The sequence below is a fragment of the Aotus nancymaae genome, unplaced genomic scaffold (assembly GCF_030222135.1).
Source record: "Aotus nancymaae isolate 86718 unplaced genomic scaffold, 86718_ANA_hifiasm-v0.15.2.pri h1tg000029l, whole genome shotgun sequence".
NCBI classification, from domain to species: Eukaryota; Metazoa; Chordata; class Mammalia; order Primates; family Aotidae; genus Aotus; species Aotus nancymaae.
In genome coordinates, this window is record NW_026988442.1 from 52744729 (window position 1) to 52767874 (window position 23146).

Genomic DNA, 23146 nt, shown 5'->3' on the forward strand with positions numbered 1-23146 from the left:
AGATATGACAGTGGCCAGCTTGTTATACTGTTGAGATCTTTTGTTTGTTTTTCTTTGTAGTCAGCCTTCCTAGACTTCGTTCTCTGTACATGGCAGTTCCTTACTCTTTGAAGAACCATCTACAATACCCATAGTAGTAAATTAGATAGTTATCCAACTCTAGCTCTGTATCTACCTATTTAAGAAGTTCTGTCTTTGCCCTCAAAACAGATGCTTCTTTATAGAAGAAAGTGCAACAATTTAGTCCATATTGGTGGCATAATTAGCCTGTGGCATGGGTAAATAGGTATAGAATTTCAGAGTTAATTATCACTAAAATTGGAAAAGATCTGCTTGATCATTAAATTCTTTCACAATTATGTACATGATGAAGTACTAATATAGATGATGATCTTGGGTAGAAGACTAAGTGCTGTTTGGAGTTAAATTATTTTATAACTATAGCAATTATTTTCTCTGAAAATTTTCCCCTCAATTGTATATTATAATCTCTGAAATGATGAAGTATGATAACATGAAAAAAGGGAAGGAATCATATTTTAAAAACAATTTAACAACAACTTCTTAGTAAGAAGGTATCAAATACTTGGAGTAATCCAGTTTAAAATTTCTAGCACATCATTTCTTTCTTAAGAAGAATCAGTTTGAAAGTACTGACTAAATTGAATAGTTTATCTGAGTTACCAAATAACATTAAATAATTTTAAACATATATTTTAATATAAATTAAAGCTTTTATTATTGTTTCATTGAAATAGAGAAATTCATTTTATGAATTTGAGATATCTGTTAGTTTTTCATTTACCAACTATTTTGTTAATTATTGATTTTCATATAACTGCACCATTGACAATGTCACAAATATTTCCTGAACTATATAGAGCCCTTAATAATAAAAATGTATTTTAAAATGTTTTTAAAATACATTAAAATCAAGGTTTTCACTGTCACCCCTTTTCTCCTTTTTTCCAGATAAGATTTATTTGGTTATAAGTTACTTCCTTGTACAATCAAATAAAAGACAATTTTGGGATGTATATGGCTCCAGCTTGAAATTATATGTACATATTCTTATAAAAATTTTTGAATTATGATTCTAAAATTACTCAGGAGAATATGAGTTTTTATATAGTAGTTAGTAACTTCCATTACATATATTCTGTTTTTTTCTGTTGATATGACACATTTCCACAATTTAAATTAATGAATTTTATTACTTTATTTTTTTTCACAGGTTTCTTTTCTAAAATCCAGGCAATGTAAATTACATATCCTTATGAAACCATTGTTTGAGAAACCAATGTGCTATCTGCAATCCCAATATTTCAAAATATATTTGGAACCAAAAATCGAACAATGCTTTGCAGTATATTGTTTGAAGTATTTAAGCAAAGGATATATTCTTAATTATTCAAGTTACAGTGTGCCACTTTATTTCAAGCAAAGTATATTTTAGGAGAATTCTTTATGAAAATGAAGATAACTTGAATCTAGCACTTTTTCCTTATCTTTTCAAAATTATTTTCAACAGTATGCTAATGATTAAAGTGTCAGAAATAGATTGTTAAAATATTAATATTCAATACTTTATGCATAGAAATCAGTGAATTCCATTTTTTAGTTCCACATACTTAAAAATATTATTTATTTGAGTAATGACCATTATCGTAGAACAATGCATGAACTTTTTTGTATGTGACTTGGGATAGAAGTCTTAGATACTAGCATTCATATCTATATTTTAATCTATATTTTTCTTCTGGAATATTATTAGTAAATTTTGAGATTATAGAACTGTTGACCCAGTCATACATATACAGAACTTGGCCTCTGAGTTAATTAAATATGAGTTAATAATATATTATAAGGAAATTATTATCCTTATTACAGTTATTAGGTAGTTACTCAAATTATAGCTTGAAAGGAAGGCAGAGCATGGAAAACTCAGGATTAAATTATGCATTTGAACCTTAGGCCAGTTTTTACTGTAGAGACAGTTTGCTGGTAAAAGAGAAATTGTATGTCATTGAAATTAAATGCTTTTCTGGGGATGGAAGATTCCAGTTTTTAATGAAATTACTGAGTGTGGTGTAGTGAAATGATTAAAATCTGTATTCGGGGAATGTGGCAGGGAAAAAAAAAATCAATAAGTGCTAGCACAGCTTTGCTGCTCAATGTCAATCCTGAGAATGAAATAAACTACTACAAAAATAATAATTAAAAACATATCAGCACATTAATTTATTTAGCATCAGTCTCCTGAGACATCATATTCACTAATTTTTAGCATACATTTTACTATGTAATGAGCAGCCTTCTTTTCAGATATCCCTATTAGACAGGCAGTATTTCTGCCCTTCCCCCAGTGCTCCTGCATTGCAATCATTGTACTTGCACTTATTATGTTACAAATGACCGAGGTAAGGCTGACATTCTCAGTGCATGCAAAAAGACCTAGTCTGCCAAGCGTTTTTTTTTTTTTCCTAATGAAGCAGCTTTGTGAAATCTCCCCATGTGTTAATACTAATGAAGATCCTCCAGCACAATTAAAATCACAGCCAGTGGCTGAAGAGGAAACATAAAACAATAGCATCTTTTAAGATACATTTATCCACATATGTATGTATAAAATATACACAGATGATCAAATTATTCTCCAATAGCTTAATTTTTACTTACTCTTCATCCTGAAAATCAGATTATGCAATTTTAAATTATATGAACTTTGAGATTTTCTTGAGTTCTGGAGGGAAAAAACGGTACCTCAACGAACTTCTAAAAAATAATTACGTATCTTCTTGGCTTATAAAGTGTTATCAAGATTAAGTTTTTTTTAACAAAAAAATTGTTTTTAGGAGTCTAGAGGATGGGGTGCGGAAGGGAATGGGGCATATTTTATCTTTAACTTGATTGGTTGCAAGATTTGGGAATTGGGGTTGGGGAATGGAAGGTAAAAACAAAGTTGTAAGAGATTCTGGGGGTAGACATACAGCATATAACTGCATGTGTAGTTTAAAGGAGCAAAGGGCTACCAGTCTTACTCATAACTTGAATTTTAAAAAGTGTTCAGTGGCTACAATTTGCTATGCTTTTTTCTAACCTCTCAGAAACTGGAAAAAAAAACTATCAAGATTACCTTTTACAGTGTGTGCATATAACTTTAAAACGATTTACTACTTTAACGTCTTTTATTTAAATTTTAACTCACTGCATAAACATTACAGCCAGTTTAACTTATCCGTGGAAAGGCAGTAGAATTTTACCCCGGGACCATCTTGCATCCTGCTTTTTGAGTTTTAACATCCGCAAAATCTCGGCATATTAATTTAGTTGATTTGTAGAATTCTGAGTTTAGGAACAAAAAAAATTTAGGAGGAGATGGTTGACCTATGCTCCCTACTCTCTAGTTTTTGTTTTTTAAAAACTAAGTTTTAAGTCCTGTTTTCTGTCCTGTCTTCTTTAAAAGCAAAATAAAACATTTTAAGTTTCTTAACTTTTTCTTGGGACAAGGAACCGTGCAAACTCAAAGCTACAGTATTCTTGGAAGGAAGCAGCAACCCCCTCCCTTGGCTCCTTTAGGAGCTGATAGGTCATTTATTATTGGAACTGAAATGGTATAAACAATTCTCTCTCTTTTTTCCCCTTGTTAACAGCAACTTTCATTGTTAGAGAGAGGAGAGAGAGAGAAGCCTTGTTGGTTGACGTCACTTGGTTCATGAAGCCTTCGCCTAGAAGTGAAGCTGCTGAACAAACCTTGAGAAGAATCATCTCCTGCTTCAATCTGCTGCTGGATAGGAACTAATCAGAGAGAGAGAGGCGGAAGACGGAGAAGGAGGGAGTCGAGGGCTTTCCTGATCACAAATCTCACCTCCACTACAACTCTTTTTATACTTTTCTTGCAGAAATAATAATAGAAATAAGGAGGTGGTGAGGTTTCCAAAAATCTTAACCTTCAACCATCTGGGGAAAAGGCAAAAATTCCATTCACCGCAACTCTCAGTTCGAAAGTAAAGGTGAGTTTAAAATCCTCGGGCGTGAGGGGTGCGGGTGAGGATGAAAATTCCCAGTGTTACAAAGCCAGTGAAACAGCAGCGGAGAAACTGCGCTCGGGCAAGCGGGGGACTCCGGAGTTGCTGCGTGGAGGCGCTCGCCCCGCCGCCCTCTCGCCCTCCGCCGCTGTTTACCCTCGCCGGTAGCTGCGGCTCTTTGTTGTGGTGGCCGGGAGGCTGGGGTGGTTCTCGGGGTCCCGAGTGGAGTTTGGGGGAGGAGGACGCGGAGATGTGCGGTCCTGGGTGGGAGGTGGGGGGTGCAGCCTCAGGAGAACGTAAAGTTTATTCTTGGAAGCCGGTGCGGGACTTCGCTGGAGTAGGGCCGTGGGCCATGCTCCCGGCCGGGCAGGCGCTGCCGCCGCGAGTCCGCCGCCTTTGTGCCGGCCGCCCTGGCTTCGCGTCTCCTTCCTCTTCCTCTTCGTCTTCCAGCGCTCTGGTCGCCGTCAACAGTTTTGCTTCTTAAGAAACCACCTCTGTCAGCGTTGCGATCGCCGTTTCTACCCCGGAATATCCGCTGCTCCCCCACTCCCGGCCCGGGTAGTTTCTGGATCACTCCCCCCCCACCCCCGTCCGCCTCCTGCTGCCCTTTTTTGCCTCCGCCCCCTCTTCCCTCTCGGACTGTGGAGCTGCGTCTGCCACCCCCACTCCCCAGCTCGGGCCTCTAGCTCTCCAGTGCGTAGCTGTAGGCTCTGAGTTTACTGAAGATGAGCGGGGGTGGGGGTGGGGCAGATGGGATTGGGAAAAAGACTTGGATACCTGGGAAGGTCTATGTCAGGACGCAGAAGGTTTGAGGAGCATTGCTTCTCATACAGTAAGGTCTGTGCCTTGGTCTCATCTTTTAGCAGTTCTTCCCCGGGAACGACTGCCAGCTCCCAACTCCTCTGCTTCCCTCTTTTAATCTTCTTGTCGCTACCCCTCCCCCCAGCCCCCTCACCCACGCCGGTTGTCTTTCGCGGCTCCCTCCCCTTTAAGTAGTTTCACGAACCCCAGAATTGGGATTTGGGAAAGGGAAGGAAGTGTTTGAAGAGTCAGAGCTCGCCTTGTTGTTTGGGAGATGTTCTCTTCTTTTCTTTCTCCCTCAGTATTTATCTTTTGTCTGTTGCTTCCTTATAAAGAGGGAAGCAGCTGCAGTCCTTGGCCGAGTTGTTGAAATTTATCCCTTTGTGTATATTACAATATCCTCCATTTTTTTTCCTGCCCTCTAAACAACAAGCGTTTCGCCATCTTGGGCAATTTTATTCCCAAGTCTCTCTTTTTTATTTTTGAGAAAAGGAAAGAAGCATTAGGAAGGCAAAAACTGTGTCTGGATAAGGCTCAAAGTTTAAGAAATGTTCAGGGGGCCCAGTGACGTCATGTAAACTTTATAGAGAAATTTTCCCAAGTGTAAATTTTTTGCTTAATTTTTCTCCTGTTTTATAGGATTGTGTAACTTACAGGTTGATGATAGGTTGTGTGGCTTATTTTTGTGTTTTGCTCTCAAAATGAATATACGAAGTCTGCATATTGTATGTTCTGGTAACAGGTGGAAGATTGTGTGCAAAAAATGGTAAAAAAAAAAAAAAACTTTGGGCGTCATTTGTTATTTACCTGGTTTTTGTGTACATGTATTTTTTTTTTTTTAATTTAAAGCTTTGAACTGTTATCTGTAGTCAGTGTATTCCCTTTCTTATTTACTCCACTCTGCCCTATGGATTTTTAAAAAAATTAGCTTGGTTAATATTTATGTACGGTTATTTTAGATTACCTGCCTCCCCATTTATAATAAAATGTTCAGGGATTTTCTTTTTCTATTATTTATTTACATTTTGAAAAGAAATGACTGAATACCTTAAGATAATGGATACTTTAAAATTTAGTAGCAGATATTACGTCAAACAATTGTGGAGTATTTAAGAGGCAGAATTGATTTTAAAAAATATTTTATAATCTCTAGCTATAAACTCTTTGTCAGCCATTATGAACAGATAATAAAAATTAGCACTGTTTTAATTTGCTTGTCTAAAATAGTTTTTTGCCTCACAAAAGTTGGTTTGGTCACATGACCAAACTTAATGATACACTGACTAGTATATAAATAAGAGGCACTGTAAATTGAATGGCAAAGTGCAATTCTGTCTCCTGTAGTCATTTTCAGTCAGCATATTTACATCTCTTCTAACAAGGACATGAAACTGTCTGTATTTAATTTGCATTCTCTTTGTCTTCTGGGTTGGGGGAAAAACACTGACTACAATTAACTTAAAAAAAGCTAATAGAAACAATTCTGAATACATTGAAAAGGTTTGTCTAACACAAAAATTTATGTTCTATATGGTATGTTTTTATTTCTGTAGCAGTCTTTGGTGTTAACTATTTATCCAGATAGTTGCTTCATGTAAGATGCTATATAGAAAGCTTGACTGAGTTGAATGTCTGCCATTTATGTGAATTGTAGGTAGGTGAAAAATGTTTAAATAGTTAAAAGCACATAGAACAGATGGTTCTAAATTATACATGCAACAAAGGACTAGAAGATTTGGCAGATTATAAATGGCAAGCAACAGAGAATAAGCAGTTTAAGAAAATGGTAGTTAAGTACATTTGATGTCTCACACCTATTGTAAACACTGTACATATTGTCACTGTGCTGCATAATCAATAATTTGGACAACATTAAGACACTTGTATTGTTCAGATAGGAGAAAGTAATATTTTTACAGGTATTTGAAACCAGTGGTTGAATTGAAAATTATTTTAAGCCTATGATGATGAATACGAGGTTTTTTAATGAAATAAGATTGTGTGCTTCAAAAATACAGTTATTTATGAGAACTTAATATTGTGTTCTTATAATGATTGGAGAGAAATAGGAATGGGTACATATTTTAAAATCCAGATAATAGTAGCTTCACTGTTCTCATATGTTAAACTAGTGCTGAAGTATAGTACCATTTACTCTTACAAACACTAATGAAAAAAATACTTCTAAACTCTTCAGTTTTGGAAATGCATTTATTGGAATACTGCTTGCGTCATTTATTAAATACTTGTTAAATGAAGGAAAGATATATTTTAGTTTTAATTTTTGAGTTTTATACATAACATGATACTGATTTTACTTGAATATAGTTAGTTTACTTTGAAATTTTAGAATAGATGGATTCTTATGCAGTTTTGTTTTCTTTCTAGAAGAGTCTCTAAGTAATTATATTTAGCATTTTCAAAAAATTTGGAATAGCTTAAAGTATTCAACTTGGTAGAAATTTGTTTTTATTTTTTATAAGCTATTCATTTAAAATGCACATAAGAGTGTAATGGAAACCTTAGAATTTTAATTCTGTTGCCCTTTCTCCCATTTCTTTGTTTGCATGTTTATTATAGAACTGCAGTGTAAAGGAGCAGATGTTTTGCCAAACATCCTGATGTGTTGCTTTTTCTTATGGGAGTGCATAACTGTTCCTTCTGATGCATCAACTTGACAGCTGGTTGATTTCATGGAGCTGCTTAGAAGCCATTAGTGGTGTCATTGAATTGAAACAGAACAGTCACTCCCAGCTTGAACTGCAATTGTTAATGTCTTTGTTGCTACTTTTGTGTTACTATACAAGATGTAGGATATCACAGTTGCACAAAAGTTCAGGATTTCTGTCTTATCTCCTTGAATTAGTGAAAGTGTATGTTGGAACTTGATTACTTTTAGGTTTAAAGGTTTCTTAGAGAAGAGATTTTAAGTTGTAGTTTCTGAGTAGAAGTACCAAAAGAAGAAATATGATTTAACACAAAGTAACATGGTGATTTTGATCCTTAAGAGGAATTATATCATCAAGTTTTAGTGATTATTAGAATACTTGATTTCCTGGGGGATTAATTAAGTTACCTAGTTAGGTATTTTCAGAGTTTTTTTGGTTATATAAAACTAAGTATTTTGTATCATGAAGTTTTAAAAATATTATTGCTTTATTTAATGAATGTTAATCCATTTGACTTTCTTTAAACTTGTTGTAGGAGGTAATCAGAAAAGAAAAGAAATAATTATTGAGGAAAGAGGCAGTTTTGTATTTAATTTTTCTTTACAAAGAGGCTAGAATGTTATTTAAAAATTCGTACAAACTATGATCTAAATTACTAGTAAACATTTAATGATTTTTTAAAATTGAAATTATATTTTTACTGTTATAACTTTTATTGATAGTTTCAGCTATCATACTAAAATGGTATCATCCCATTGGTGCCTATGTATTTTCTACTTTTTCTAATTATTTGCATGGTGTTTTTTGGTGGGAGAGGAAATGGGAGGGAGAAAAGAGGAAGAATGAAAAGTGATAATCCCAACACAGAAAAACACATTTAAAAAAATTCATGTCAATAAACTTTAGGATGATAAGATTTAAGGATGTAATATAGTTTATTTATTACTATGTTAAGAGAATTTTTCTAGTCCCAATATTTATTGACTTTTAATTTGTAGGTCTTTAGGTGTATTAGACATTTAAATAATTCCTCAAAGAGCATAAAATCTGTAACATTTAAAATGTTTGCCATTACAAAAATAAATACTTAAAATATAAAATTGATTTAGAATATATAATTTGCTCTACAATATAAACAAATTTTTAACACTTATATTATTGATTCCAGAATTATGATTTCCTGAAATCCTAAGTTTATAGAGACACTTTCCTTTTAAATAGGTTGTACATTACTGTGACTAAAGCTAAGATTTATATTCAGGCATTGTGCTTTCTTAACTCTTTTTATATAGTAGCCATACAACTCCTTAAAAAGAAAATCATTCTATTACCTTTGACTATGACTAAATATTTAAGAAATATATTTACTCATAACATATTTTTGTTGAGGCAGATATTCATATAAATCAAATTATGGCATATTGAATTGTGTATGAAATATAAACTTTTTTTAAAGGACTCCTGATAATTTATTTTTAGAGATAATATAGTCTTAGTTGTACTATACATAAACATCCTATAGTTTAGGAATTTTCAGGCATCAGATTTATTTAAGGAAGATAATTCTTAACAGATCATTTTAAAAGTTCAAACTTAATTTACAGGTTTTTCTGTTGACCGTATTAAATATGCTATTATGGGTAATAAATATATTTAATTCATTTTAAACTGCATATGGAGTTATAAAATATTGGCCACATCTTTGTTGAAAACAGGAAAAGGAAATGAATATATATGACTTTTATATCTGTTTTGAGTGCTATTTGGTTTGTGGCAGTCATAATAGAGTTTGAAATGTAAAATATTTAAGAGTATGGATATTTACAAGTTAAACATTGAGTTTTTAACATTAATAGGGTTTTATAAGAATATGAGGTGAAAATATACTTTTTATTCCACATATTTAAATTTTTACTATATAAGGTAAGACTATTTCAATTTGTTTTAAAAGATAATGCTCTAAAAATAGTTTTTATAATTTATAAAATTCGACTTGCACTTTGCCTTTTAAATATCTTTCATTCAAATAAAAATTGTTGCACTTTGGGGACAATGATAATGACGGCAACATAGATAAGGACCTTTACTAATTTTGTGTTGTGCACATGTGTGCATGGCATGTAAGAAAAAGGAGCATTTGGTTTGAAGATAATTCTTGCATTGGTACTTCAGCTATGTGTAGGCATAATTGTGTGTTTTTTCCTGTTTTCTCCTCTTAACACTTTTCCACAAACATGCACTCATTAATCAAAGACAGTGCACTCCTGCTGAGGGCAGAGGGGTTCATCAAATTGGCAGTCAGTTTGGTGTAAAGAACAGTGTACTGAAGCTCTTAACTCGCTAGGACATAAATAAATCTAAGGTCTTTGTATGCAAACCCTAGAGGTTAATACTGTATAATTCAATGTCCTGTCTTTGTTTTTATGATTGATGTTTTTAAATGTTTCAAGCTTGGTGAAAGTGTTCTAGTAGGTCAGGTCTGACAATCTGATTGGCTGTAGTAAGAAAGCATTAGGTTGTCAGAAGGACTTTGAGTATGCTGCAGAGATTTTGATTTTTTTTTTCCTACGAGATCATTGTCATATTGCCTGAGCTGTTATAGGAATGTACCAATGATTGACATTCCCTGCTGTGATAATGGACCTAGTGCATAAAATGCCAATAGTTTGGTCCTATTTGTTCAGAAGCTTACTGCTATTTGTATCCTTAACAGAGCTAACAAGTAGAACAAGCAAAACTACTGGGATTTCTCTGTAGAAATAGTGCTGGGATTTGGCTTTAACATGAATTGGTTGCATATTCATAATTTAAGAACAGCTGGTAACAGCAAGCACATAGTCATTTGCAAGCTATTATAAACCATTCCACTCACACATGGAGCCTGTGCTTGGTGATTTTTTTTTTTTTTTTTTTTATTGATCTACCTGCATTTAAAATCTGGTCACTGCTGCTACAGAAGCTCTTCATTTTAGCTGTGTTTGCAACACAGAACAGGTTCAATTTTAAATATTTAATTTAAACTTAATGCTGAATAAAATGAAGCTTTGAAGGAAACAAGTGTAGAAGGTCATGTCTTACCTGTCATATAGTTAATCTTGGCCAGAACCAACCAAACAAACAAACCTAGATTATATAACTGTTGTAATTTTTGGAATATATGTTTTATGATTTTATTTATAGATTAATAATGGAATTATCTTTGATTTGAAAATACTGCTAATAATATTTTACTGGTTATACATAGTTTTGGGAAACAACATTGAGAGTAGATTGTGATTAATTAGTCTAAAACAATGTCATCTAATATGTAGAAAAGTAGTCGTATAATACTTTTAGCTCATGAGTGATGCAAAGCAAGATAGAAGGGAAAATTGACAGGACTTTATAATTGGGTTAGAATAATGTTAATCCTAAAACTGTAAAATTACTCTAATTTTTTAGAAGGAATCTAATAAGTCTCTTCTGCTTTTTGGGTCACTTCTGGAATATTAAGCACAGGTATGTTCTTACAAATGCTATTTGTAAGTTAGGCCAGCTATAATAGTTTCCTGCATGTTGTCAGTAATAACTGTAAGGAAAGAGAAGAAAACCTCTAAATCTCAAGCTTTCATTGACAAGGGTGGGAGGAGAAAATGTTAAATGCTATTTCAGCTCTCCTTTTAGGAACCACAGGGAGCTGTGCCTTGATTTGTGTATGTTAAAAGAAGTGAATACCTGAGTGATTTACAATGATGCGTTTCCACACATGATGTTAGGTTCACATGTGCATGTATGTATTTGTCCCCACACTCGATGATGAAGTAGCTCTCAGCACTTCAAGGTTGAGTACCAGTCCTAAGAGTGCATTTTACTCTTTCTTGACTTCACAAATGGCTGGATAGGTTCGTAATATAACAGAATATATGGCCAAATTTAATCTAGCTGATAGTAGGCTCTACTTTTTTTAAAATAATAAATCCAAAGGTTATTAAAGGACAATGCATTGCGTTTTAGTTTTGAGTTGCATAGGATCATAACTATAATTAGTTAACTTTACATTATTTGAGATTACATCAGGCATTTTGTAAATTATTTTATGTCCTTTTCTTCTCTCCCTTTTGACTATTGTCCTTTCATTTATTTCTCTGCTCTTTTGTGTCTCATCACAGAATAAAAGAAGGAAAATTCAAACAAATCCAGTTTTCCCTGCCTTCCCACTCTTGATGAAGAAGAGTTATTAGTGTTTTGCTAAAATGAAGGTTTGGGATTTTATTTGTCTGCCTTTTCTGGTTCTCATTACATAAATAATTATATTTAGAAAAGAGGAGGGGTGAGTTAATGGACTGAATTTTTATTTTTATTTTTTATTTTTTTTAAGACAGGGTCTCACTCTGTTGCCCAGCTGGAGTGCAGTGGTGCTCCTGACCTCCAGTGATCCCCTGCGTCAGTCCCCCAAATAGCTGGGACTATAGGCATATGCCACTATGCTTGGCTAATTTTTGTATTTTTGTAGAGACGGGGTTTTACCATGTTTCTCAGGCTACTCTCAAACTCCTGGACTTGAATGATCTGCACACCTCGGCCTCTTAAAGTGCTGGGATTACAGGCATGAGCTACCATGCCTGGCCTGACTGAATTTTTCTATACTGTATTAGTAATCCATCAAAAAAAAAAATTTAGACATTGTTTGAAAAAGTGAAATGACTCAGTGCCACCCACCACAGGAGAACTGCATGTATTTGATACAGTAGTATTGTTCTAGTATTAGTAATAGGAAAAGGAGGAGGCATCTACCTTCATTCTTAAAGCTTTTATTGATTGTTGTCTTCAAGCACGCCCTTGGAGAGCTATGGATAACAATTTATGAAAGTTCAGAATAGGAGAGAGAGATGACTTCTGGTTGGAATCATTAGAAAAGGCCCTTCGGTTTAGGTACCGTTGAACTAGATCAAGAACAATTAAATTTTGAATATTCACAGATCAGGAAGACAAGATCCAAGAAAAGGACTACGTAAGCCCCTTATAGAACAAATATAGAGCTAGAACTCTGTATTAGAGCTAGTCCATTTGACATCTGGGATGGTTCTGCCTTTTCAAGGTCACCCCAACCTATACCTCTTCCACCTAGAAGGAAAAGAAAATGTCATGGGATCCTTCCCTTCCTTCATTGCTTTCAAAATTGACTACGTGGCTTTTTCTGGAGAAGATGGGTTCATCAGTTTCAAATCCTCCATTTCAATGATAGGCTTATTTGTGGAGGCCAGGTTAAAACTGACAAAACTGCCCTTTCTGGTCAGAGGTATTTAAATCTTCTGTTTTAAGATTAACCAGAACCCCTCCCTTTGCCTTGGTTCTTTTCTTATGCTTTTGTGAATACTTTTTCTGGAAACCTAAGGCATTATCATCCCTGCTAAGAACATTGAGTAGAGAGCACAGGGTGATATCTGTGTATTCCTTTTCTCCATGATGATGGCTCTGGCTCAAAAAACACTTGTACTTCTTTTAGTTCCTTTGGTTGAATGCAGAAGACAAGCAGACTGCTGGACTGCCAGTGACAGGCATATCCTTAAAGACAAAAGGAGGGCTGGGCACCATGACTCATGCCTGTAATCCCAGCACTTTCAGAGGCCGAGACAGGCAGATCACTTGAGGCCAGGAGTTTGAGACCAGCCTGGCCAACATGGTGAAAACCCGCCTCTACTAAAAATACAAAAATTAGCCAGGCGGGCGTGGTGGCACGTGCTTATAATCCCAACAACTCAGGAAGCTGAGGCACAAGAATTGCTGGAACACTTGAGGTGGAGGTTTCAGTGAACTGAGATAGTGCCACTGTACTCCAGCTTGGGTGACAGAGTGAAACTCCGTCTCAAGAAAAAACCCACACAATTTATAGCCCCTATTTTCAATAACGTCAGTACTGATTTTCACTGAAAATAGAAGTCCCACTAAAAGAGTATGAAAAAGGAAAGTTTAAAAAATTTTTAAGACACAAATATATGAAAGATCTTTTACATAATGTCTTGGCCAAGGACAATAAATTTTAGTGGTTAATCTTTTCCTAACTTCATTATTACTACATCATCATCATAATGAAATTTATTATTATGGCTTCATCATAATGAAATGTGTTTTATTTGCAGTATTGTGATGAACCTTTACTTGCAAGAAATTTGTCCTAAGAAAACCTTAAAACTTTTAGGTAACCATATTTTATCTTGTACAAGGATAAGTTTTGAGGTAAATTAAAGATGGAAAACAGTGGAAATAAAAGGCGATATAGTATCTAAGGTTAGTTCACAGCTATACTTACTATCTCTTCTGGTTCCATGATGACATGGTTGTTGAAATATGCTTCTGATCTTCCTTGGGTAAAGTATTACTGTTAACATAAACCATTGTGATGACACAAGAAGCACCAAAACCTATTTTCAACATTAGAGAAAATCAGGAGCAGCCTTTAAGTCACAAAATGACCTTTTCTTCTTTTCATGGGTTGTTAGTGCAGCATGCTAAAAAAACATAATCTGCGAGACAACAGTAACTGACAGAGGTGTGGGTCAAATCTCTTTATTTTAAAAGAAGGGTTACTTTGGAGCTCAAGTTAAATTCTTAGGATTTAGGCAGAAACAACAAAAAAGGAGACAATTCTGAAGAAGGTTTCTAAATGCAGTCAGAGTGGAGCGTTGTTATGTAATCAAGTAGTCTTGGAACATATCAAGATTTTGTCTATAGTGGTGTATTTTAGCATTAAATTTCTGTGCCTTGTCGTTAATATTATCTGCAGCTCGTTGGGAAAATAACTCTAATCTGTAATCATACCTTGGGGATTTGAAGTAAAAAGTTGAAGGGTTAGGGAAGGGAAGTGTAAATAGTAAACACTTGGTCCAGGAAGAGAACGTGTAATAACTTTAGACAATTAGATAGAAGCTCTGTTTACCCTCCTCCTGCAGAAAGCCTGTTCGTAGATTTGCTTGCCAAAACTCACAAAAGAGAATAATTGTTTTAAAGAACGTGAAAATGTTTTTGTACTATGTGTGAAATAGGAAGGTAGGAATAAGGCATGCTCAGGAAGAAAAACTAAATAGTGTGACCAGAATTTTACTGTTCTTAAATTTTTATTAATTTTTTGGAGACATGGTCTTGCTCTTTTGGCCAGACTGGACTGAACTCTGGGCATAAGAGATTCTCCCATCTTAGCCTCCTGAGTAGCTGGGACTACAGGCATGCACCACTGGGCCCAGCTATTTTATTAAAATGAAGTGTTCTATGACATAGTGCCTTGAATTTGACCTTTTGTGTTTTAATATGAGGCAACTTTTGTGAAATAGATTATTTTTGCAAATATTTTATTCATTCCAAGTAACGTTTAATATGTTGCAGGTGCCAACTAAATTAATTACATATACATAGGTAAAAATACATGTTTGTTTCTATATTTATAATCTCAGCACCTCAAAAGTGAGCTAAAAATAATCCTACAGCTACCCATGGAAATAAATAAAAATTATTTATCAGGCCAGCCGCAGTGGCTCATGCCTATAATCCCTGCACCTTTTGGGAGGCGAGAATGGGAAGATCACTTGATGCTAGGAGTTCAAGACCAGCTCAGTCAACATAGCAAGATCTTGTCTCCATACAAAATTTAAAAATAAAATAAAACAACCTGGATGTGATGGCACATGCCTGTAGTCCTAGCTACTTGGGAGGCTGAGGTGGAAGGATCACTGGAACCCAGGAGTTCGAGGCTACAGTGAGCTATTATTGCTCTCTATCGTGGGTAACAGAGTAAGAGGCCCTCTCCCTTCTCTGTCTCTGTCTCTGTCTCTGTCTCTGTCTCTGTCTCTCACACTCCAGCCTTGGTAACAGAGTGAATTCCTGTTTCTCTCTCTCTCTCTCTCTCTCTCTCTCTCTCTCTCTCTCTCGCACACATGCAAAATATATTAACTTGTCACTTCTTTAGATTTTAAAATAATTTTCTTACTTTTAAGCTTAAAAATGCCCTCCTCACAAAACTTTTTATAGTTATTTCTCGTATTTTGAATTTTTTTGACATTTAATGATTCTGCATTCCTTTCTGCTATAGAACTGTCCTTTTATGCCTATGTTAAGGCCCAACTTCCCATCAACACTTACCTATACCACATTTTCATGTTATGTCATATTCTCTAAAATGTCTATTATAAGGAACGTTGAGCTAGATAACTAAAGGTCAGTTTTTTAAAGCATTGTCATCTTTTGGTTGTAGTTTTGTTTCAACCTCTTGTGATAGGAATCTTTCTTTAAAAATACCAATTTTCTTAAATATATTGAGAGTATTCAAAATATGCTTTGATTTTCAAGTACATGCTAACAGAAAAAAAATATGCTTTGATAAGGCAGGGTTATCATACTGCTAAGTAATTCTATTACATTTTAGATGCCTGAATTAAAACTATTTGAGTATCGAAATATTGTACTCTATAAATATGTACAATTATTACATGTCAATTAAAAATAGCTGGGCATGGTGACTCACCCCTGTAATCTCAGCTACTTGGGAGGCTGAGGTGGGAGCATCACTTGAGGCCAGGAGTGTGAGACCAGCCCGAGTAACATAGTAAGACTCCCACCTCTAAAAGTAAAATAAAATAAAAAATACGTATATGAGAAAGGGAAAAAAACTATTTGAGACTGTAACTAGGAATTTTAAAAAACAAATTCTCATGTTTGTGTCATTTTCTTCTTAATGATAAAAGGATATATGCAGATGTACAACTTGCCAGTTACTTATTCATTCTTACGGTTAATTGTATTCATTGTTCTTTGACTTTACTTCTTTAAAATTAAAAGTGTATTTCTTCACTATAAAATATTAATAAAAGTTTTGAAAAGTACAGAAAAGTATTAAGATATGTTTCAAATGTTCAAAATTCTATTATTCACAGGCTGCTGTATGCATTATTAGTTTGTTTTATGTTGAAATGAAATATTTACTGAAATGAAAGTGTTCATTAATGAAACAGCAGGTTAGTGTCATGAACCTATTCCTGCAAAAGATGAAAATGACAGAAGTAGTCATAGAGTGAAATGCTTCTGTGGTATTACCTAAGGAAAGTAAAATAATCCACTGGATTAAGTGACAAGGACATGAGTGACCTTGGCATTAATAGTTTCAGTGGAGTGGTTTGGATTAAAGCTATAGAAATGAAAACATTTTTAAACAGTTTTGGGGATTTTGTTTTGTTTTGTTTGCAAGGAGGAGGAAAATAAATTGGGTAGTTTCTGGGAAGGAAATGTGGGAATTTTTTTTTCTTCTTTTTTTAACAGGACAAATGAAGATACAGGGACAGAGGATATAATTCAGAGATTCTATGAGAAATGGGAAGAAGTGGGTTCCAGACCCATGTTAGACTGATTATCATGAACTGGAATGAGGGATACCTCTTTTATTGTAACTAGAGGGAAAGAGAAACTATGGGAATGCATAGTGGTAAAACTGGAGCTTGAGGAAAAAAATTTCAGAGTTCTAGTTCCAAATGTTAGCACATTTTTTTTTTTTTTTTTTTTTAACAGAAATGCTTCCTTGTAATCCCAGCTACTCAGGAGGCTGAGGCAGGAGAATCGCTTGAACCCAGGAGGTGGAGGTTGCAGTGAGCTGAGATTGCACCATTGCACTCCAGCCTGTGTGAAATAGCAAGACTCCATCTCTCTCTCTCTGTATATATATATATTTTAATATTTGGAATAAAGGATACCTCTTTTATTGTAACTAGAGGGAAAGAGAAACTATGGGAATGCATAGTGGTGAAATTGGGGCTTGAGGAAAAAAATTTCAGAGAGTTCTAGTTCCAAATTTTAGCACTTTTTTTTTTTTTTTTTTTTTTTTTTTAACAGAAATGCCTCCTTGTAATCCTAGCTACTCAGGAGGCTGAGGCAGGAGAATCGCTAGAACCCAGGAAGTGCAGTGAGCTGAGATTGCACCACTGCACTCCAGCCTGTGTAACACAGCAAGACTCCATCTCAAAAAAAAAAAAATATATATATATATATATATATTTTAATATTTGGAATAAGGGATACCTCTTTTAATATTTGGAATAAGGAATATATTAAAATATATATATTAATATTTGGAATAAGGGATACCTCTTTTATTGTAACTAGAGGGAAAGAGAAACTATGGGAATGCATAGTGGTGAAATTGGAGCTTGAGGAAAAAAATTTAGTTCTAGTTTGAAATTTTAGCACTTTTTTTTTTTTTTTCAAACAGAAATGCCTCCTTGTAATCCCAGCTACCCAGGAGGCTGAGGCAGGAGAATCGCTTGAACCCAGGAGGTGGAGGTTGCAGTGAGCTGAGATTGCAGCACTGTACTCCAGCCTGGGTAACACAGCAAGCTCCATCTCAAAAAATACGTGTGTGTGTGTGTGTATGTGTGTATGTGCGTATTTGGAATAAGGGACAAGAACAGCTAGGCCACAGGGAGTATGGTTTGCATATATTTTCTCCTAGAACTTTTTCTCTGAATCTGTTGAGATCTTTGCTGTTGTTCTGTATGTGAGGGTGGAACTCTGATTTTAGCAATTTCCCTGCTTTAAGGAGAAACTAGCACACCTGAAAATGTGAGTGGGAGGAGGAAGAGAATGACTCTGTAATCCTGTGGATTATGACTTTTGTGTGGTGAGTCATAGCTTTTGTTTGCTTAGTCAGATTTGATCCTCACCTTCAAAGCTGTCTCTTCAACCCTAATGAAAGGTTGAGAAAAATCAAAACGATGAGACTGAAAAAGTAGCTCAATTATTTTCTGCTCTGCTAATATGTGTCCTAAGCTCTGTGATTCCCCACTTCTCTTTATAGGCCCCCCATGATTCTAAACGTCAACTATGAAAGCTATGGGTTAGGACATTTCTGAATGTTCTCATACTAAATTCTGAACCTTGCACTCTTAGGGCATATGCATGTAGAATCAAAGTCTTATTAAAATAGTACTGGTATTTTCCCTGATTCCCACACTAATTTTGGTCCTTTCTTTTATCCTGTTTGGTGGATTTGGGGACTAGATCATGTGAATGTACGTTATTCAGATTTTAAAGGCTCTTTTCACATATCCACAAAAATGCCCCTAAGAAGAATTGGTACCATTTTGTATACTCTTGCAATTGGAAGTTGAAAACCTTTTTTCATTTTTTTTTAACAGTGGGAATATTTTAATTTGTATATTTTTTAATTTTATTTTTTTTGAGACGGAGTATTCCTCTGTCACCCAGGCTGTAGTGCAGTGGCATGATCTCGGCTCATGGCATCCTCTGTCACCGGGTTCAAGCAATTTCCCCTACCTCAGCCTCCTGAGTAGCTGGGACTACAGGCGCCTGCCAGCAGGCCCTGCTAGTTTTTTTTTTTTTTTTTTTTTTTTTTGTATTTTAGTAGGGTCAGGGTTTCACCATGTTGGCCAGGGTGGTCTCCATTTCTTGACCTTGTGATCCGCCCACCTCAGCCTCCCAAAGTGTTGGGATTACAGGCGTGAGCCATCACACCTGGCCAATTTGTATATTCTTGATATGGATAATCATATATTCCTAAATTTGTTAGGGAATTGTATTTGTTTCTGAATGGTTTGGCAAGAATGGTTCTGGTAAGATTTTTGGAGCAATGTGATCATATAACAATTATCTTTTTTAAATTTGATTTTGTTTTTCTTTTTTTATTATATATTTTCTGGCAACTTTCATTTAAGATCATATAATAATTATCTTAAAGATTTTTCTTGATCCCCCCCAAAAGGCTGGTCTCATTATGAGGTATGGCTTGTTATTTACATAGGTGTGCAAAAATATTAACCATATAGGCTTCTGTGAGTTTACTTGTGCATATGTTGAGCCTATGCACTATGTACAACTACTAAAGCTACAAAATTAACTTCTGGATTTTGTCTAAGAAATCTGAGCTAGGATATTTAAAAATTACTGATGTTTCCTCTCCTCAGTCTAGAAAGCAAGCCTGAGACATTTACCAGATTTTACCTACTATAGTACCCCTAACTATCCCTCAGATATCTTAAGGTTCTTCGCCTGCCAGGAAGTAATCTTCCTTATCATCTAAAAAGCTGAGTCCCTGTAAGACAGGGACCAGGCTAGTTTTCCAGAGAGGGCTTGTAAAGTCAACATTAATTCCTTAAAAGTAGCTTGTTATACCTGCATTGTTCTCAAATATGACGTTCTAGGTAAAACGTCAGTTGCTCAATAGGTTGAGTAGCTGGGATTACAGGCATGTACCACTAAGCCCAGCTAATTTTTATATTTTTGGTAGAGACGGGGTTTTGCCATATTGGCCAGGTTGGTCTTCAAGTGATCCTCCCTCCCTGGCCTCCCAAAGTGCTGGAATTACAGGCATGAGCTACCACACCTGGTTAATGGCTATATAATTATTTTATTCATTTATTTATTTTTTGAGACAGAGTGTCACTCTTGTCTTCTAGACTGGAGTGCAGGGCCTCAATCTCAGCTCACTGCAACCTCTACCTCCCGAGTTCAGGTGATTCTCCTGCCTCAGCCTCCTGAGTAGCTGGTATTACAGGTGCCTGCCACCATGCCTGACTAACTTTGGTATTTTTAGTAGAGCCAGGGTTTCACCATGTTGGCCAGACTGGTCTCTTTAACCAGGCTGGTCTTGAACTCCTGAACTTGTGATCCGCCCACCTTGGCCTCCCAAAGTGCTGGGATTACAGGCGTTAGCCATCATGCCCAGCCATAATTTTTCTTAAGAGTTTTTGGTCAGTATTTCCTCCAAGAGTAAAATTATGATGGACAGTAAAGACATTGACACATTCCCAGGGATTTCTCATAAAACATAAATTTTCTGAAATATTTGTACTAATAACATGTTATCTGTATAAACTTAACCTAGGAAAAGCTAAATATCCCTTTTGACACTTTTCCCATGCAGTTCTTATGAGAGTAACATATCAAGTAAACCCTATTCTTTCCAGCAACTCTGTTGTTATGAGATGAAAGAGTAAGTCTATGTGGTCTTATTGAGGCACTCTGGGAAATCTCAAAGATAGTTTAGTGTAAAGTATTTAGTATATTGTGAAAGTTTTATTTTATTTTTCTGTATTTAGGATCTGATTAGGGGAACAAAAATAGAGAGTTATCAGGATATTTGGGGCTTGCTTGAGATAGAATCATGGCTGCCTGAGAGACAAGCTTTGGTTACTTATTTAATCAAAGTAACAATAAAAATATACATAGAAGATAAGACCTAGCCAGACCTGGTATCTCACTCCTGTAATCCCAGCACTTTGGGAGGCTGAGGCAGGTGGATCACCTGAGGGTGTGGTGGTGCACACCTAAAATCCCAGCTACTTGGGAAGCTGAGGCAGGAGAATCGCTTGAACCCGGGAGGCAGAGGTTGCAGTGAGCCAAGATTGCGTCAGTGCACTCCAGCCTGGGTGGCATAGCAAGGCTCCATCTCAAAAAAAAAAAAGGTAAAACCTTATCTGTTTCATACCTGAGGAGGAACCTTTATTCAGTTTTCTTTTTTTCTTTAGATGATCAGAGACATAATGAACTTAATGTAAGCACAGAAAATTATTCAGTTAGGATACAGAATTTTTGCTATAGAATAGCCTTTCACATTGAAGATGAAGGAATTAACCAGTATTCTAAGGAAGCAAATCCATCAATGTTGAGTGAAATTTTCTAAAATTTAAAATGTTTCGAACATTTTAAATACTCAAATTAGCAAGAAAAAGCAATCCCATCAAAAAGTGGGCTAAGGACATGAATAGACAATTCTCAAAGGAAGATATACAGGTGGCCAAAAAACAAGAAAAATGCTCAACATCACTATTGATCAGGGAAATGCAAATTAAAACCACAATGTGATACCACCTTACCCCTGCAAGAATGGCCATAATCAAAAAGTCAAAAAATAATAGATGTTGGCATGGATGCAGTGAACAGGGAACACTTCTACACTGTTGGTAGGAATGTAAACTACTACTACCACTATGGAAAACAGCGTGGAGATTCCTAAAGAACTAAAAGTAGAACAACCATTTGATACAGCAATCCCACTACTGGGTATCTACCCAGAGGAAAAGAAATCATATGAAAAAGATACTTGCACATGCATGTTTATAGCAGCACATCGCAATTGTAAAAATGTGGAACCAAACCAAATGCCCATCAATCAACGAGTGGATAAAGAAACTGTGGTATATACGTACATATATATATATACATACACACACACACACCCCCATATATATATGAGATAGAATACTACTCAGCCATTCAAAGGAATGAATTAATGGCATTCGCAGCAACTTGGATGAGATTGGAGACTATTACTCTAAGTGAAGAAACCCAGGAATGGAAAACCGAACATCATATGTTCTCACTCATAAGTAGGAGCTGAGCTATGATACAAGGATGCAAAGTCATAAGAATGACACAGTGGACTTTGGGTACTCAGGGGGAAAGGGTGAGAAAGGAGGATGAGGAATAAAAGACTGTAAATTGGGTGCTGTCTATACTGCTCAGGTGATGGGTGTACTAAAATCTCATGGATCACCACTAAAGAACTTACTCATGTAACCACACCCTACCCCCAATACCCTATGGAAATCAAAAATTTAAAAATATGAAAAATAAATGGAGAAAAAATAATAAAATGTTTGGTAGCTTCTTTTCTATGTTAGCTGTTATAAATCAAGACAAATACAATTTACTTTCTAGGTTAGGGTCTTCATTATTGTGTTTTATGTTCTTGAACAAACAGACATTTTACCTTAGGCCAATGCTTCTCTCTGATGGGATCTGTGGTGTCACAAGTATTTTTATAAAAATACTAAAATTTGCTAATATGCAATACATTAATCATTGTTGTCTTCAAATAGTAAATAAGCACTTAAAAGTATTTATCAGTCTTAATTTCCAATATGGTAAACACCAAGAGTTACAACCTACGTAAAATAAAAACTCTTTTGGAGTCTTCAACAAGTCCTTAGAGTGTAAAGAGATCAGGAGACCAAAATGCACAAGAATCTCTTCTTTAGGACAGTACTACTACTTTTCCTTGAAAATAAATGCATATATCTAGTTGTGCTTCCATGCCACTATTCCTCCTAGTATAGTCTGTTAAAAGAAAGACTTCAGCCAAATTAAGTGTTTAATTGAGCAAAGAACAATTCACAAATCAGGCAGCCTCCCTAGCCAGAGTCGGCTCAGAGACTCCAGCACAGCCAAGTGGTGGAAGAAGATTTATGGACAGAAAAAGGAAAGTGACATACAGAAAACGGAAGTGATGGGCCAGGTGCAGTGGCTCACCCCTGTAATCTCAGCACTTTGGGAAGCCGTGACGGGCGGATCACGAGGTTAAGAGATCGAGACCATCCTGGCCAACATGGTGAAACCCCGTCTCTACTAAAAATAAAAAAAATTAGCTGGGCGTGGTGGCATGCGCCTGTAGTCCCAGCTACTCGGGAGGCTGAGGCAGGAGAATTGCTTGAACCTGGGAGGCGGAGGTTGCAGTGAGTCGAGGTCTTGCCACTGCATACTAGCCTGGCTCCCGGCGACAGAGCAAGACTGTGTCTCAAAAAAAAAAAAAAAGAAAAAAAGAAAATGGAAGTGAGGTAGAGAAACAGCTGGATTGGTTGCAGCTCAGTGTTTGCCTTACTTGAACACAGTTGG

The 23146-nt window shown here is 35.6% G+C and overlaps 1 protein-coding gene and 1 long non-coding RNA gene across 22 annotated transcripts in view; one reads left to right on the top strand and one right to left on the bottom strand.

Annotated features, from left to right (window-relative positions):
* BAZ2B (bromodomain adjacent to zinc finger domain 2B) overlaps nt 1-23146 on the top strand; it is a 432545-nt gene that overhangs the window by 96369 nt on the left and 313030 nt on the right. For 19 of the 21 annotated variants that reach the window (XM_064382711.1, XM_064382695.1, XM_064382705.1 and 16 more), the window contains one exon: nt 3654-4013. The gene's annotated coding sequence lies outside the window, so the exon portion shown is untranslated. Of the gene's footprint in view, nt 1-3653; nt 4014-4691; nt 4866-23146 lie in introns of those variants that run through there. The other 2 variants (XM_064382713.1, XM_064382697.1) reach the window with 2 other exon arrangements.
* On the bottom strand, nt 2212-4965 carry LOC105718993 (uncharacterized). Its single transcript, XR_001107886.3, has 2 exons — nt 4806-4965; nt 2212-4507 (listed from the first exon to the last, which is right to left on the bottom strand). It is a non-coding gene; the product is annotated as an uncharacterized LOC105718993 (long non-coding RNA).